At 42.1% G+C, this 15,920-nt stretch overlaps 1 non-coding gene across 1 annotated transcript; it reads left to right on the top strand.

The window, feature by feature from the left end:
• The first annotated feature begins 15,505 nt into the window (after positions 1–15,505).
• On the top strand, positions 15,506–15,577 carry Trnap-agg (transfer RNA proline (anticodon AGG)). Its single transcript has one exon. It is a non-coding gene; the product is annotated as a tRNA-Pro (tRNA).
• Positions 15,578–15,920: the final 343 nt, after the last annotated feature.

Here is a 15,920-nt window from a genome sequence, read left to right as displayed (position 1 = left end):
AAGGTTTGGATAGTGTACCAATTGGGTTTCGGTGAGGACTGTACAGGAACTGTTCATGGAGGTATAGGGAGGTCGGATGAGAAACCAGCCGCCACGCGATGAGGCTAAGGCCATTCAAAAGAAGCGGGTGGTGTAAAGGCCGGTTCCCACTAGAGCGCGGCAGCGCGGCGTGCGGCAGCGGCAGCGGTAAGCGTTTTCCGCGTTGACGCGGCGGCTCGCGGAATTGGCGTTCCCATCTGGAAGCGGCAGGCGTTAGCGGTAGCCAATGACGGACAGCCACTGAGGTACGGGGCAGAACCCACTGAAACGCGCGCTGCGTTTGATTAACTGTATCTTACACCTACATGAAGGAAAGACGAAGTTGGGTGAAGACATACCAATTTTTCATTTTCTGTACAATGTACTCTTTCACATATTTCATTATTCATGTTTTCTCATTTCACCATGAACAGATTTCATGACTACCGTTCACGATTGTTCACTATCTCCTAACACATTGAAATAATGTACGACAAAAGAAATTATTCAGATAGTTAAGCGAGACAAAAATTTAAAATGTGATACGGTAGCAGGTACACGAAACAGTAAGAACACAAAGGCTAGGTGGAAGGGATGAAAGTGGAAGCCACTTGATAGAACTTCGCACAGAGCATCATTTAATCATCACCAGCACCTTGCTTAAGAATCACGAAAGAAGAATATATATTTGGAACAGTTTTCGAAACCAGATTTTAAATTGTAAGGCATTTCCTGGTGCAGACGCAAACCTGACTGAAGACTGTCAATAGCAAGAAAAGCGTGCTGAAAAAGAAAATTTGTTCACGCCGAATATAAATTCTAATGGTTGGATACTATTTTACAAAGGTATTTGTGTGGAGTGCAGCCTTGTATGTAAGTGAAACGTGGATGATGAACAGTTCTGTCAAAAAGACAATAGACGCTTTCAAAACGTGGTGATTCATAAGAATGCTGAACATTAGATACGAGGATCGTGTGACTAAAGAAGAGGTACGGAATTAAATAGAGGAGGAAGAGGAAATTACGGCACAACTTTGACCACAATAGGGGTTAGTTGACAGGACGTATTATGGGGCGTCAAAGAGTGAGGACAAAGGGGTTGGGTGATACTATTCTGATAATAATCATCTGTTGAAATACTATTTTACTATTTTATCTATTAATGTAAGCAGTGGATTTACTCTTCCATGCACTCCTCCACAAAACATTTAAACCAAAACTGAAAACAGCTGAACACTAAATCTTTCAACCACAGTCTGACAACTACTGGATTCACTTTCAACTTTCTATAACTATCACCGGCTAGCCACACACACATACAGATATAAGGAGAACGAAAATAAACAAACATTAGTTTTCAGCATATAATTCTGCAGTTTGGCAACATGTACATAAACAAACCAGACAGGAAGGGACATGAGGTGAATACACTGTAGTTACGACGTCAAATCAGAGTTTTCAGTAAAACGTCTACTGCTAGTGACAGAAGAAAAAAGAGCGAACATGAAAATGTGCTTTTGTTCCATAATCTAAGTTTTAGTTCAACCTCCAGCATGTGACCAGGTGAGGGGAAACGTATATGTCCGCCAAAAACTCGATTCACTGTAAGTAATCAGTCATTCACGTAAAAAAAGATGTTAACTGTTTTATAATCTGCAAGTATCACATATCAAAACAAAACTGAATCATTCTAGATTCCACCGAAGATGCCTTAAAGTAAAAGGCGAAACGCGTCTTGAATCAGTAAAGTACACTGGATAAAGAAAAAAGAAAGGAAATAATCAATAGCTCTACATATTTAGTAAATTACATCTTATGACATACCAGAAAATTAGTTTCGGTTTAACTTCTCATTCGACATGCTATTAATGCCGTCTAAAAAAATTCATCTATCCCTTCTGAAAAACTGTAGTTACTTTCATATCTCGTTAGATAAACAGATTTAGGATATTTATCATGCGACGAAATACATGACTTTTCACAAGTTATCGTTTGCAAAAAAACACGTTTCGATTTCTTGAAACGTTTACGAAATTTGCGGTTGATACAACCACGTGGTTTACGACGAGCAGGACGAAGTATCGGTCGCGTCGCGAGCGAGCCTAGCGCGGTCACCGCACAGCCCGTCCGCCGACATATCATCCAATATCTCGAGAACGGTGATAGCTATCGATCTGCTCTCAGCTTTAAAAACAATTTCGATATGTTGACTAAATTTCATACGCAATAATGTATAACCTAAAATGAACTGTACGCAAAGTCCACGCAATGCGTTTTCACCTCTGCACACTCATTAAAATTTCGTGTAAAGGTTTACGTAAATGCGATACAGCAAGTAACTACGACGAATAACGAAAAGAAATTCGGTCCTTTATCGAGAGAAGATATCAGGCTATAACATGCCCAAGAATCAAATTTTTCTACCGAATAGTTTCCTTGGAATCGGATGATATGTTTTTCATAGCTGCCGCCGCGTCCGCGCCAGCGCTTCGGCGGAAGTTCGTGTGGCCCGGGGTGGCGTACCTGACGTCACGCTCAGCGCGTTCTGTGATTGGCGGCGCGCACCTGGAGCGCGTCACGCGGCAGCGGCAGCGGTTCGACAAGGGCAAACCGCGACGCAGAGCCCGCCGCGCCTTGCCGCTGACGCCGTTTCCATGGCAACCACGCCGCTACCGCGCCGTTTTGACGCGCGGCAGCCCTAGTGGGAACCGGCCTTAACCCGCCAGGCAGCCGGCACGGTAGCGCTGTGACAGGCAGACGACTAGAACTGCCCCTGCCGGGAGAAGCGAACAGTCGAACAGTGGCTGCCACGCTCGCTTTCGCAGACAGGTGACACGAGAGAAGTGACCTTGGGGGATCCCCGAGCGCGGACCGCTGTTGGTTGGCTCGCACTTTCACTCTCTGTGGGACGAGCCGACGCCAGCTGATTGTCCGGCCCGACTAGCTGCGTGAGCTGGAAGGCGCGCCACTGTCAACACGGGTACCCGTGAACAACGCCCACGGAGGGGCATCTCCATCGGCCGCGGGAGCGCCTCGTACGTGCTACCAGACAGTTGGTCCACATGTGGGCGTGGTCCGCGTGACCACCCACTATCTTTTCCGGCCACCGGCACCTCGCAGCTCTACGAGACGTGCCACCTGGCCCCCCAGTCGGCGGTCCAGCCGGAGGGAGACGTCAGTGCGTCAAATGGTGTCTGTCATGTGTGCAGTTGGTCCTCGTGTGGGCACGGTCTGTGTGACAGTCCGCACATCGCAGTGGCCAGTGGCATCGCCTGCGCGTGACGTGCGTCTATCATCTTGCGTCACGGCCACCGACGCCCACACCCACCGACTCACGCGTGGGCTTGATCTGTAAGACCGCCGCAACTCTCACCAATACTACTGTGCCATCAGCCTGTGTTATGTAGTGTCTTGTGTGAAACAATTCTGTCAACACCTACACGAAATAGGTCGAGCCCAAGGACGCTACCATCCACAACTTATTTCATAGATCAAAGAAAAAAAAATTCATTGTTGTTGTATGCACAAATGTTCAGTGACACTTACTTTCTTGTCACCACCTATTCCAATGATGAACATTACACACTGTAATGGTCTGTTTGCTTCCTTGCGAGAGATTTAAGTAGGTCTCATTTTTGTTTTGGTAACCACTAAAAACAACTGGGCACTGTCGGTCAGTCCCTGCTATAAACAATCCCAGTTTTGTGTTTTCATGTAACGCTACTATCAGATTTCATTTTTTTCTTTTATGTAACCTGGATAATTTATTTTCGTATGTATCCTCACCAGTTTTTCATTTACTGTTATTCTTGTAATACAACACATTTTTCATGAATAAATTGTGACACACGTTTTGTAAATCCAGCTACACAAGTGTGTCCTCCATGTATTAATGAAGGGCCGGCCGGAGTGGCCGTGCGGTTCTAGGCGCTTCAGTCTGGACCCGAGCGACCACTACGGTCGCACGTTCGAATCCTGCCTCAGGCATGGATGTCTGTGATGTCCCTAGGTTAGTTACGTTTAAGTAGTTCTAAGTTCTAGGCGACTGATGACCTCAGAAGTTAAGTCGCATAGTGCTCAGAGCCATTTGAACAATTTTTATTAATCATCAATAAACACTTCCGGGCTAAGTTGCCGTGGTCGATCTGTAGAACTTCTTCTCCCTGACGTTTCGTTCTCAACTACGGAGAACATCTTCCGAGGTGAGTCAACGACTGGCTGCTAGGAGCTGGGGCCGCCGCTTATATGGATATCGTAGAGGGCGCCACCGCACTATCTCTGGCTATCGTCTGTTCTCTCGATTGCAGGCAATCGATTGTCACGTGATTGATGCAACGTCGACCGCCATATATTATCCAATTTTAATCTTTCTTCTTTACGATTAAAATTGTATTGATGTTTGTGGATTTCAGTTGCCTCTCTATACATACGTGTATAATAATGCGACGTCCTCGCTAGCACGCTTGTTTCACCAAATTTTATTTCGTGATCTCCATCCTTAAAACATGTTCCACTACTGCCGATATGTCGACATGTCCCAAGCGACAGTTTCTTTTGTGCTCCGTCAACCGTGTATTGATGCTTCTTTTTGTAGTTCCTATGTAAGTCCTGCCGCAACTGAACGGAATTTTATATACCCCTGGGGTGGCTAGGGAGTGACGAGCATCTTTTGTTGATCTTAGGCATTCACTAATTTTCTTAGTAGGTCTGAAAATGGTCTCTACCTGAAACTTGGCTAGTACTTTCCCAATGCGATCCGTGATATTATGGATGAACGGAAGAAATACTTTTCCAGCTGATGGTTGTTGCTGTCTCCTATTTTTAGGCATTTTTCTATTTGGGTGAAGAGCTCGGTTAATCTCGTTTTTCGTGTAACCATTTTTCGCAAAGGCAATTCGTAAATGATTTAGTTCTTCTTGTAAGTAGCCTGGTTCACAAATATTATTGGTCCTATCCAGTAGTGTTTTTATGACCCCCTCTTTTGCCTAGGGTGGTGGTTTGAGTTCTTATGGAGGTAGCGATCAGTATGTGTACCTTTCCTGTAGACCTTATGGCCTAAGGTCCCATCCGCCCGTTTGATAACTGATACATCCAAGAAGTTAAGTTGTCCGTTCTTCTCCTTCTCCATAGCAAATTTAGTCTTTGGGTTGATGCTATTTAAGTGTACCAGGAAATCATTCAAGTATTCTTCCTCATGATTCCATATTACAAAGGTATCATCCACATACCGATACCACTTCGAGGGGCTTTTTTTGGCCGACTGCAGTGCTTGATGTTCAAAATATTCCATGAATAAATTCGCAATTGCGGGACTTAGGGGGCTTCCCATGGCTACCCCATCGATCTGTTCATAAAATTCACCATTGTACTGAAAATAGGTCGAGGATAGACAGTGTTGGAACAAGGCTACTATATCAGTAGGGAACATATCGGCTATATGGGAGATAGCTTCATCAACTGGAACCATCGTGAACAAAGACACTATATCAAAACTGATAAGGATGTCATTAGGACCGACAGTAATTTCCCACAATTTCTCAATGAAGTGTAGAGAGTTTTTAATATGACTCTCAGTTTTGCCTATGTAAGGTTGTAACAAAGAGGCAAGGTGTCTGGCTAGTTCTTGGGTAGGAGCTCCAATTGCGCTGACTATTGGTCTCAAAGGAACATCAGGCTTATGTACCTTTGGTAATCCATATAATCTCGGAGGATAAGCCTCCGTTTTACAAAGATACTTTTTAACTTCTGTAGGAATGGAAGACTGTTTTATCAGACGATTGGTGGCATTCAGCACATTCGTTGTGGGATCCTTTTTCAACTTCTTGTATGTGCTAGGTTCCAGGAGATCACTGATCTTCTTGTGATATTCCTCAGTATTCATTAAAACAGTAACATTTCCCTTGTCAGCGGCAACTATAATAACATTCTTGTCTGCATTGATCTCCCGCAATGCCTTCCTTTTCCCTTGAGACAGATTGCTGCTGGGTGGCTTAGCTTTGCGTAATATCCTGGAGGTTTCCATTCTAATTTCATCAGCAGAATATGATGGTAACTGACGAATTCTTGCCTCTATATTAGCAATACGTCCTCCATAGGAATCTTGGATGGAGTTATTGCAAAATTCCCTCCTTTAGACAGAACAGAAAGTTCTTCCTTAGACAATTCTTTTTCCGATAAATTAATAGCCGTTTGGGAATTGTTTGGAATCGGTGTTTCCTGTCGACTCTCTTGTAGACGATCAAACTTATCGTTCTGCCTATTGGAAGACATTTCTGCACTAATCTCCATAGATCTAAATGTTAAACTGTCCACTTTGTTCTAATGACAAAACTGCATAGTATTGCTAATAAGTAAATGAAGATTTAGCAGTTGATCATCACATACCGCCAGTCCTCGTCGTGTCTGATGTATCCGCTCACGTAGTAATGCCAGTTCCATACGAGAGTAAATACGGTTAGCTTGTGCCGAATGAAACATTCTTCTCACTTTTAAAAACTTGGGAACTATACCGGTATCACGACAGTGTAGCAGAAAAGTGAGTGACAAAGTTGTTGACCTTTCTTCTTGCGTAGGTTCTCCAGTCGTCGTACCCTAGTTGACATTTCCTCCCCGTAGAGGCGTCGAATCATTCCATGTAGGCTTTCACGGCCGGCGTCTTCATCAATAAACACTTCCGAGCTAAGTTGCCGTGGTCGATCTGTAGAACTTCTTCTCCCTGACGTTTCGTTCTCAGCTACGGAGAACATCTTCCGAGGTGAGTCAACGACTGGCTGCTAGGAGCTGGGGCCGCCGCTTGTATGGATATCGTAAAGGGCGCCACCGCACGTCACGTGGCGCTATCTCTGGCTGTCGTCTGTTCTCTCGATTGCAGGCAATCGATTGTCACGTGATTGATGCAACGTCGACCGCCATATCTTATCCAATATTAATCCTTCTTCTTTACGATTAAAATTGTATTGATGTTTGTGGATTTCAATTGCCTCTATACATACGTGTATAATAATACGACGTCCTCGCTAGCACGCTTGTTTCAACAAATTTTAAAGAGGGGTGTCATAAAAACACTAGTGGATAGGGCCAATAATATTTGTGAACCAGGCTACTTACAAGAAGAACTAAATCATTTACGAATGGCCTTTGCGAAAAATGGTTACACGAAAAACGAGATTAACCGAGCTCTTCACCCAAATAGAAAAATGCCTAAAAATAGGAGACAGCAACAACCATCAGCTGGAAAAGTATTTCTTCCCTTCATCCATAATATCACGGATCGCATTGGGAAAGTACTAGCCAAGTTTCAGGTAGAGACCATTTTCAGACCTACTAAGAAAATTAGTGAATGCCTAAGATCAACAAAAGATGCTCGTCACGCCCTAGCCACCCCAGGGGTATATAAAATTCTGTGCAGTTGCGGCAGGGCTTACATAGGAACTACAAAAAGAAGCATCAATACACGGTTGACGGAGCACAAAAGAAACTGTCGCTTGGGACATATCGACAAATCGGCAGTAGTGGAACATGTTGTAAGGATGGAGATCACGAAATAAAATTTGGTGAAACAAGCGTGCTAGCGAGGACGTCGCAATATTATACACGTATGTATAGAGAGGCAATTGAAATCCACAAACATCAATACAATTTTAATCGTAAAGAAGAAGGATTAAAATTGGATAAGATATGGCGGTCGACGTTGCATCAATCACGTGGCAATCGATTGCCTGCAATCGAGAGAACAGACGATAGCCAGAGATAGCTGCACATCGACGCCACGTGACGTGCGGTGGCGCCCTCTGCGATATCCATACAAGCGGCGGCCCCAGCTCCTAGCAGCCAGTCGTTGACTCACCTCGGAAGATGTTCTCCGTAGTTGAGAACGAAACGTCAGGGAGAAGATGTTCTATAGATCGACCACGGCAACTTAGCCCGGAAGTGTTTATTGATGAAGACGCCGGCCGTGAAAGCCTACATGGAATGAATTTTTATTGATGAAGGGTGAATGCAAGTTGCGTAATAGTCATGTTTCATGAATGAATCAGTGCGAAAGGGACATTCGGCCACGTCACTAGGGCTGTCTCTTTTCTCTGCTCAGGGATACTGAATATATGTGGTGACTGTGCACATAGGGAGGAATATCCTTTGTAAGGATTTCCTCTTTCTTTCTTTAGTGCAGTGTTCTTCAACCTGTGGGTCGCGATCCCCCGGGGGCTCACAAAACCTTGCTCAGAGGGTCACGGGCGCAGGAGAAAGCAGTTGCAGCATGGCTGGTAACGTACGAATCATGACGATCATATGCTATGGTATAAATGTCACACGGAAGTGACAAGTTTTTCTGAAAGCACCTTGCTAATTCGCTCACCCTCAGATTTGGAACTCGTTTATAATAATGAATACGAATTTAAACCTGTTGAAAGGTTCAAATACGCAAACACTGGTAGCAGTGAGAAGCAACACGATGTCTATCGATCTCTTCCCACTTCTGCGGAATGGAACTAGGGCGGTGAGAGTCAGTAAGTCTTGTACAGATAGTATTTATGTCTGAGAGGTTCTCAGTGAGAGGGAAAGGATCAAATGAATTTCCGGGATGGAACGGCGGTGCAGTGTATTACTGACGACAACTGTGATAAAAATATGACACGCAACGAGAATAGTTTATGAAAACGCGTTTAAAATATGCTCATGTTCCAGTGTGATACAAAATGGCTGCAACAACACGCTTACAGCTCACGTGCAAGATTTGGCACCACGGTTACTACAATGTATTTCAGTAACAAGCTTCGAACCTAACAATAGATCGCTACAATGGCAGAAGTGAGACAAGGCACGAGGTACAGCAATTTCTGCCAAGCGGATCTAGGATGCCCGAACTCAACTCAGACTTTAATTCACACACTGCATGTTGAAGTTTCTATTTTCCTAGTTCTGTGGCTTCATCGGGATTCCCACAAAATCGTCGTTGCTGGTCACCTGGTTAATTTTTCATTTGTTTCGTGTAATTAATTGTTGTGATAGCCGTGGAGGGAATCATTGTTTTTTTGATAGTGCTATATAAAAGAGTTGAAAAATACCTTACAAAAACTAGTACCATCATTTCTAAAAATATACAGTACTTATTTTCGCAGTTAATTAAAACGAAATATTGTTTTCCTTCGAAACTGAATGAAAGTAAATGAAATAACCATCTACTACATGTCTCAAAACTAGGGGTTCTGTAATGCGAAAGCATAAGCCTATGGAAAGTGGTATTTATTTTTTATTAAAATTAAGTAATTCCATGTTTAACATTAATTCTGAATTGAGCATAATGTAGATCGTTGTGTAATAAATACACCGTCTTAACTATAAATAAACGCAAAACTGGAAAACTGTTTTCAGGAACCCATCGATAACTAAATGAGGAAGATCCAATAAGTAACTGTGAGAAATTCGAAAGAAAGATCTTCTTGTTTACAAACTGACTATACAGTGGGACCTCGTTTAGCGAGGATAATTCACTTCTGAGTCTTACCTGCATTGCGAAACGCTCGTTATGCGAAACATATTTTTCTGTTGTAATTCACGGTAAAAAGAGGATAATGTATTCCATCCCGGAAAAATACTAAAACAGTTAATAAAATGTACATCCTTTTTTACAAGAAGTCGTCTAAAGACATTCATTTTTACCTATTCTTCAAAATGAGTCATAAACACAGAAGACGGCTAGCTGAATGAAACATCTGATGTGCAGCTTTTATTAAATTCACGTTGGTTAACGACGACATATCTAAAATGGAATTCATATAGAGGTATCTCAAGGGCATGAAGTAACATGAGTGTTGCTTGCAACACCGTCACAGAGTATTTGGCAACATCGTCGAGGAGACCCGAGCGGAGGTATCGGTTACAATAATTGCAACGCGGTGAGTGTCACAAACCTTACAGCTGAGTACTTCATTGTCGGCGTCGATGTTTTTGTCGGAACGTCTAATGTACTTGTTCGTCGTAATAATAATAACACTGATGTAAAACATTACGCTTTTTTTTCCTCCGCGTTTTCTGTTAATTCATTGTCATTTCTTTCGCGCAGAGCATACGCCATATCGTCAAGAGTAAAGTCAATAACAATAATGGTACGATCCAGCGATTATACGCAAATGCACAGCGCTTTATCGGTACAACTGCAGTTTGATGCTTGACGACCAATGTCTCTCATTTGTATTATTAAAAAGCATACCTGACACTAATTCAGATTTTATTGTTTTCAACAGTTTTTATTCATAGGGCGATACCAGCGATATCTGCTACGTGTGCCACTTAGCCAGGTGAAAGTAAGAAAGGGTTATAGGTCCGACTACAATAAAAATACAACACTTTCAATGAGAAGGCTGTGCTTGTTTATTTATTAATAATTTGTCAAATCGTGGTTCTCTTTTTGAGACACAAATCACCAAATTTTCTAGTTGAAGTCTATTTCTCTTCTTAGTTTTTATATTGACCACTGAAGAGAACGCTAATTCACAAAGGTAGAAAGTGGCGAATGGCATTAATGATTTCAAAGCTTCCATTGCCAGCTGTGGATACTCTTCTTTTCTCTTCATCCAGAAGACGCCAATCTTTTGCGAATTAAATTCCATTTTAAGCATCCCGTCAGCTGCTAAATCTGTAAGTGTTTCTTTCGTCATCGTGCTCAGATCAGCCAGTTGTACTGACATATCAAAAAAAGGATTTAGTATCCATCTATCACTGTTGTCAGCGCCAGAGTTCAGCTCTGGAAAGTAACTTAGTTTCTCTTCCAAATTATGTAAGCTCTGCAGCATGCAAGGAATGTGAAAACTTAGTACCACCGACTGGTCCATTGCAATTTCTTCGACAATCGTCTGAATAGAAGGGAAAAACTCAAACATCATCTTTTGTAAAAACGTTGACCACAAACTAAGTTTAGCGAGGAATCCTTTGATTTTATCCTTAGTTGTTATAATTTTTTGTTCTTTCCGTTGGAGACTCTTATTTAAAATATTTAGGTCGCTAAAAAGATCCGTGAGAAATGCTAATTTTAATAAATGGCTCTGAGCACTATGGGACTTAACATCTATGGTCATCAGTCCCCTAGAACTTAAAACTACTTAAACCTAACTAACCTAAGGACATCACACAACATCCAGTCATCTAATTTTAATAGCCAACAGGGTCACAAAAGCAATTCGCATATCCAGATTTAGAATCTTGTTAGAACATTAACAATTCGCCTTTTAGTTTCAGAGTTTGTGTCAATACCTTTCCGTTGGAAAGCCACCTCCTGTCGATAGCACTCATTACTTCATGATACTAAAGTGGTAGTTGCGTTTCACAAGAACGATATTTTTTGAATCCGCGTTGGCTGTTTGTTAATAAATCGTTTTCTTCTAGGTCATTCAATGTTCGAACACAGAATATGTCCGAAAATCCTACTGCAAATCGACGTTAGTGACATGGGTGTGTAATTCAGCGGATTACTCCTTTTTTTTCTCTTGGGTATTGGTATGTCTAGCGCAGCTTTCCAGTCTCTGAGTACGGATCTTTCGACGAGCCAGTGGTGGTGTATGACTTCTTATTGTGGAGTTATTGTATCAGCATACTCTGAAAGGACCTGTCTGCTATACAGTCTGGACTGGAGGACTTCCCTTTATTAAGTGATTTAAGCTATTTCGCTACACCGAGGAAATCTACTCATATAGGCAGTTGTTCTTGATTGGAATTGTGGAACATCTACTTCTTCCTCTTTGGTGAAGAAAACCGTAGTTAGCATCTCACACTTAAGTTCGTGCTAAATTTCGAGCCAGTCTTGGTGGTTTTGCGTTCTTTTAAATTTGACATAGGCCTACTTTATTTCATTGCTTGTGCAACCAATAACTTTAGGAAGGCGTCAAGCGAATATTATTATCTGATTTTTCAAACATATGTATTTTGCGCTTACTTTCGGTGGGTTTGGGTGTGAAGGTATCCAGTTTTGCTACGACAACCTTGTGGTCACTAATCCCTGTATCCGCCATGATGCTCCCTGTTTGCCAAGGAAGAGAGGTTGTAAAGATATTGCTTTCCCCGAAAGTCGATATTATTTTTTTTCTTTTGTGCATTACCTTGTCATAGTACGTTGTATCATTTATTTCAACTATTCTTTATTTGTTAATACGTCACATTGTTTCTTCAGTCATTTTGCTACTGTTTTATATTTTATATTGTACGAATATGAATGTTCTGGTTTTATATGCTTTGTAAATCTTTGGTTGGGCTAGGAGAATGCTGTGTCAGAGAGAGAGCGAACGACTTATTGATAGATAGCGTGCGAGTTGTGTGGTATCGTGGCCGGTTCGCGGGTGGAGAAACGTTGCAAAGTTCGGCGTGAAAGACGGTATACGCGGAGGAATAATTAATTACAGTGCGTCCGCTGCGTTAATAGGAGATCGTGCATTATTAAGTGAACAGTAAAACCTGAAAAGTATATCGAGTGTTTGCGGTGACGGTTTTACATACTGTGTGAACTTGTGACAATTAGCCGTGAACCAGACACCATTGTCGTGTGGAGACACTAACTGTTAGAATTGCGCGAAAGTGGAACAATCCAAAATGTTAAGTTAAAGAACAGTGCTGTGATTTGATCAAGAAACATTTATTAGATCATCCAAACTGTCGTAAAGACGACGACGTACATTGAACTGATGTTTAACGGACTGTTATAGTGATAAACACATGTGACTGTTTTCCTGTGGCAACACCGTGAGAGAACTGTGCGAAGTATTGGCATTAACCGGACATTGCATAATTCCGACCTACCAGCACCGCGTGATTAATAAACTTTTAATAATAAAACGTCGCGCGCGTATCGACAACGCACACACTGGAACTATTATTATCGAGCCAGTGCTGCCAGCTGATTCCACTACAACGGAGACGTGGACCACAGCCGTAACTGAAATATTAATGAAACAGGCGGATCCATCATTATCTTCACGCCACGAACCAGGATTAACTTCACACATCGTCCGCGCGGACCACCGCTGACGTCATCGCACAGCCTGCAGCAACAGTTAAGACATTAAAAGAAAATTATTACGCTCTCTCTCAATTCAAAATTAAAGACAATTGCAGTTAAATTATCTATTTTAAAAGTACTGTCACAATGTCAAGGTCCAATTTTGTTTAGTTCCAATAAATATTCTTTCCATTATTTCGTCTTGTTGACAATGTTGAAAACCCGCCAAATTAAAGTTAAATTAATAATTTTCTTTCAAAATTCTTCTCAGACATTTTGCTGCTCATCACAATTTTTTTAATGTTTGTGTGTAACTTCTATTGGAGGGAGCACATATTTTATTTTTTGTGCAGTAAAATTAGCTACCATAAAATTACGTATATTACCAGCTGATGCTGTCCGCCATTACTGCTTGAAAACTGACCAATAGTATTTTTGCACCTACTTTCTCATTGGTTGTCAGCTTCAAAACAAAATTACGTATTTCGTGGGCATCTAGCAGATGCGCGATGTCTATGTAAGCCCCTACAATAATTTTATTTTACTTTTGCAGGTTTACTGGAATTATATTGACTTTAATTGTTCATTTGGCCCCCATTAAAGTAATTTATCGCATCTACATACTAATTGTACTGAATTACTTAATTTATGTTTTTATTAGGTAAACATTGGCATACCATATTTAGATGAAAATTGACGTCTTATTGGCCCCACATAAGATTCTGCGCGTTCTGACAAAGACTATGCCATTTTTTTTTCGTCCATGACTAACAGGGTAGTCAGATTCCTTGTATAGGTCATGTTTTATTACTTAATAGGTTTTTTTTTTCAGAAGTAGAGAACCAGTTTCTTTACAAGGTCGAGTATGTTTTCGCAACCGTTTACACTTACAGTGGGTTCCTGAAATAATTGCCCAAAATAATTTTCTGACAAAGCATTCAGCACGATTTCGGATGACATTTTATGCCTTCCACCGACTTTAAGTATGTATTTTCGCCCACATATAGAGGGTAGATTGAAGTTATCATCAACTATAACTGTATGATTGGGGTAACTATTCGACATGAGACTCAATATTTAATTGAACTGTTAAGCAACTGTATTTTCTGAGTCAGTGGATCGGTAACGGGACCAGTTATTAATTTATTCCGTTTACCAAGTATAACTTCTACCCACACTAAAATAAAGGAACTATCTATTTCTGTTTCACGCAAGGTAAACTACCTCTGACAGTAATAAAACATACCATCACAAACTGTATGTAATCTCTCCTTTCTGAAAACAGTTCTATGTGTGTAAAAATTTCGTCTGAACTTATTTCCAAGACTTAGCCGGGAGGAATCAGATCGAGACCGCTCCCCACGAGAAACTACTGTAAACGGGTGTTCTGCGGGCGCTAGCTAATCTTAGTGTTACGGAGACGAATCTCTTTGTGGTAGCTAATTAATGCATTTTGTGGCGAATTTATTTCCTACGACTACTGCGTTGATGAGAAACGACAATAAAATGATATTCACATTTCTTTTAATTAACAAGGCGCAGAACACGGGACAGCTAAGTACGAAACCTGGTATTGCATAAGATTGGTGCAGCCTTATGACGAAAGTCGTTTCGGACGAACCGAGGCCACCGTTGGTCTCAGGACGAAATTTAAACTGTATTTCGTGACAGTATTTTCACATGTTCAATATACAAACACTGGATGTCAATGAATTCTACATATTTTGCATCTCATTAAAGCATCGATGTCTGGTACCACTTTCTGAGCACTGTTAATTCGAAGAAATTAGAAGTTTATTTGTAGTCTGTGAGTGAGCTTCCGTGGGTAGATTTCGGTCTCATAACTGCGGACGAAGTTTATGGAAGATGTATGTAGCTCCAGACAGATGTAATCGTATCTGCAAACTAGGAGGTCGTAGAAATTTATACTGAGGACAATTTTTTTACGAGACTACTAGACGCGTTTTATTACGAAATCTATCACTGCCTGTCACACAGTAGATCGATACGTTCTAACTGTGGACATCCTACACTCACGTCTACTATGTTGCTGACTGTGTGTCCAACCTTCGGGCTGAAATTCCTAATAAGGCCAATCGATTTAATAAGAGCTGCTCTCTATTTTAAGCATCGCGTCATTAAGGATATTCACTTGCGACCAAGGCTCCAACGAACTTAACACATGATCATTCCCCTGAAAACAGCGCACAATTTGCACTTCCCCCGCGCTACATAACGACGTTTGACCGTCTCATTTTACGAGCGCTCACTAGCCAGCCAGAGAAAGAGCGGGTGCCCTCTTGGTTCCCTAGCCGCCTCGAACAGGCCTGCTCTAGGTAGTAGTCACACAGATAAACAAGTCGCTCCTGTTTGAAGCTCGAAAAAATAATTCACAAACTAAAGGTGGCCGCTCCCGGCCTTGGCAGCCAGCCACGCAGCCGCTCAGAACTGGGTTACTCTCTCCACAGCGAGGCAGCCACACAGAAAACACCTCGTATCGGCGGCTCGTTGGTCTAGGGGTATGATTCTCGCTTAGGGTGCGAGAGGTCCCGGGTTCAAATCCCGGACGAGCCCGTATTTTTTGATTTCCCAAAGCCAAAACACTTGGACACGATGTGGATCCTTGGGATGACGTCACATGCTATAGCCGGACAGACAATTTGGAGTTCCTCACGGACCTGTGGGAGGAACACAAGAGGGCCAAACAAGGCACCATGTACGGCCAGAACTACCTCAGCTTCCTGCAGGTCCCGCTGGACGCGACCTTCAGAGACGTTTCGCGCACGCCATGACCGCTATCATCACCAACATTCGAGCCCACCGTCGCCATTGATGTATTCGTCCCATCCCTCTACCTACCCAAAGTCTAGGGCAATCTCATGTGCCAAACTGTGTGCTCAAGCATGCAAAGTGCAAG

Source organism: Schistocerca cancellata, chromosome 2, assembly GCF_023864275.1.
Source record: "Schistocerca cancellata isolate TAMUIC-IGC-003103 chromosome 2, iqSchCanc2.1, whole genome shotgun sequence".
Classification (NCBI taxonomy): domain Eukaryota; kingdom Metazoa; phylum Arthropoda; class Insecta; order Orthoptera; family Acrididae; genus Schistocerca; species Schistocerca cancellata.
Note: the sequence above shows the minus strand (reverse complement) of the source record. Positions and strands in the feature narration are given on the sequence as shown.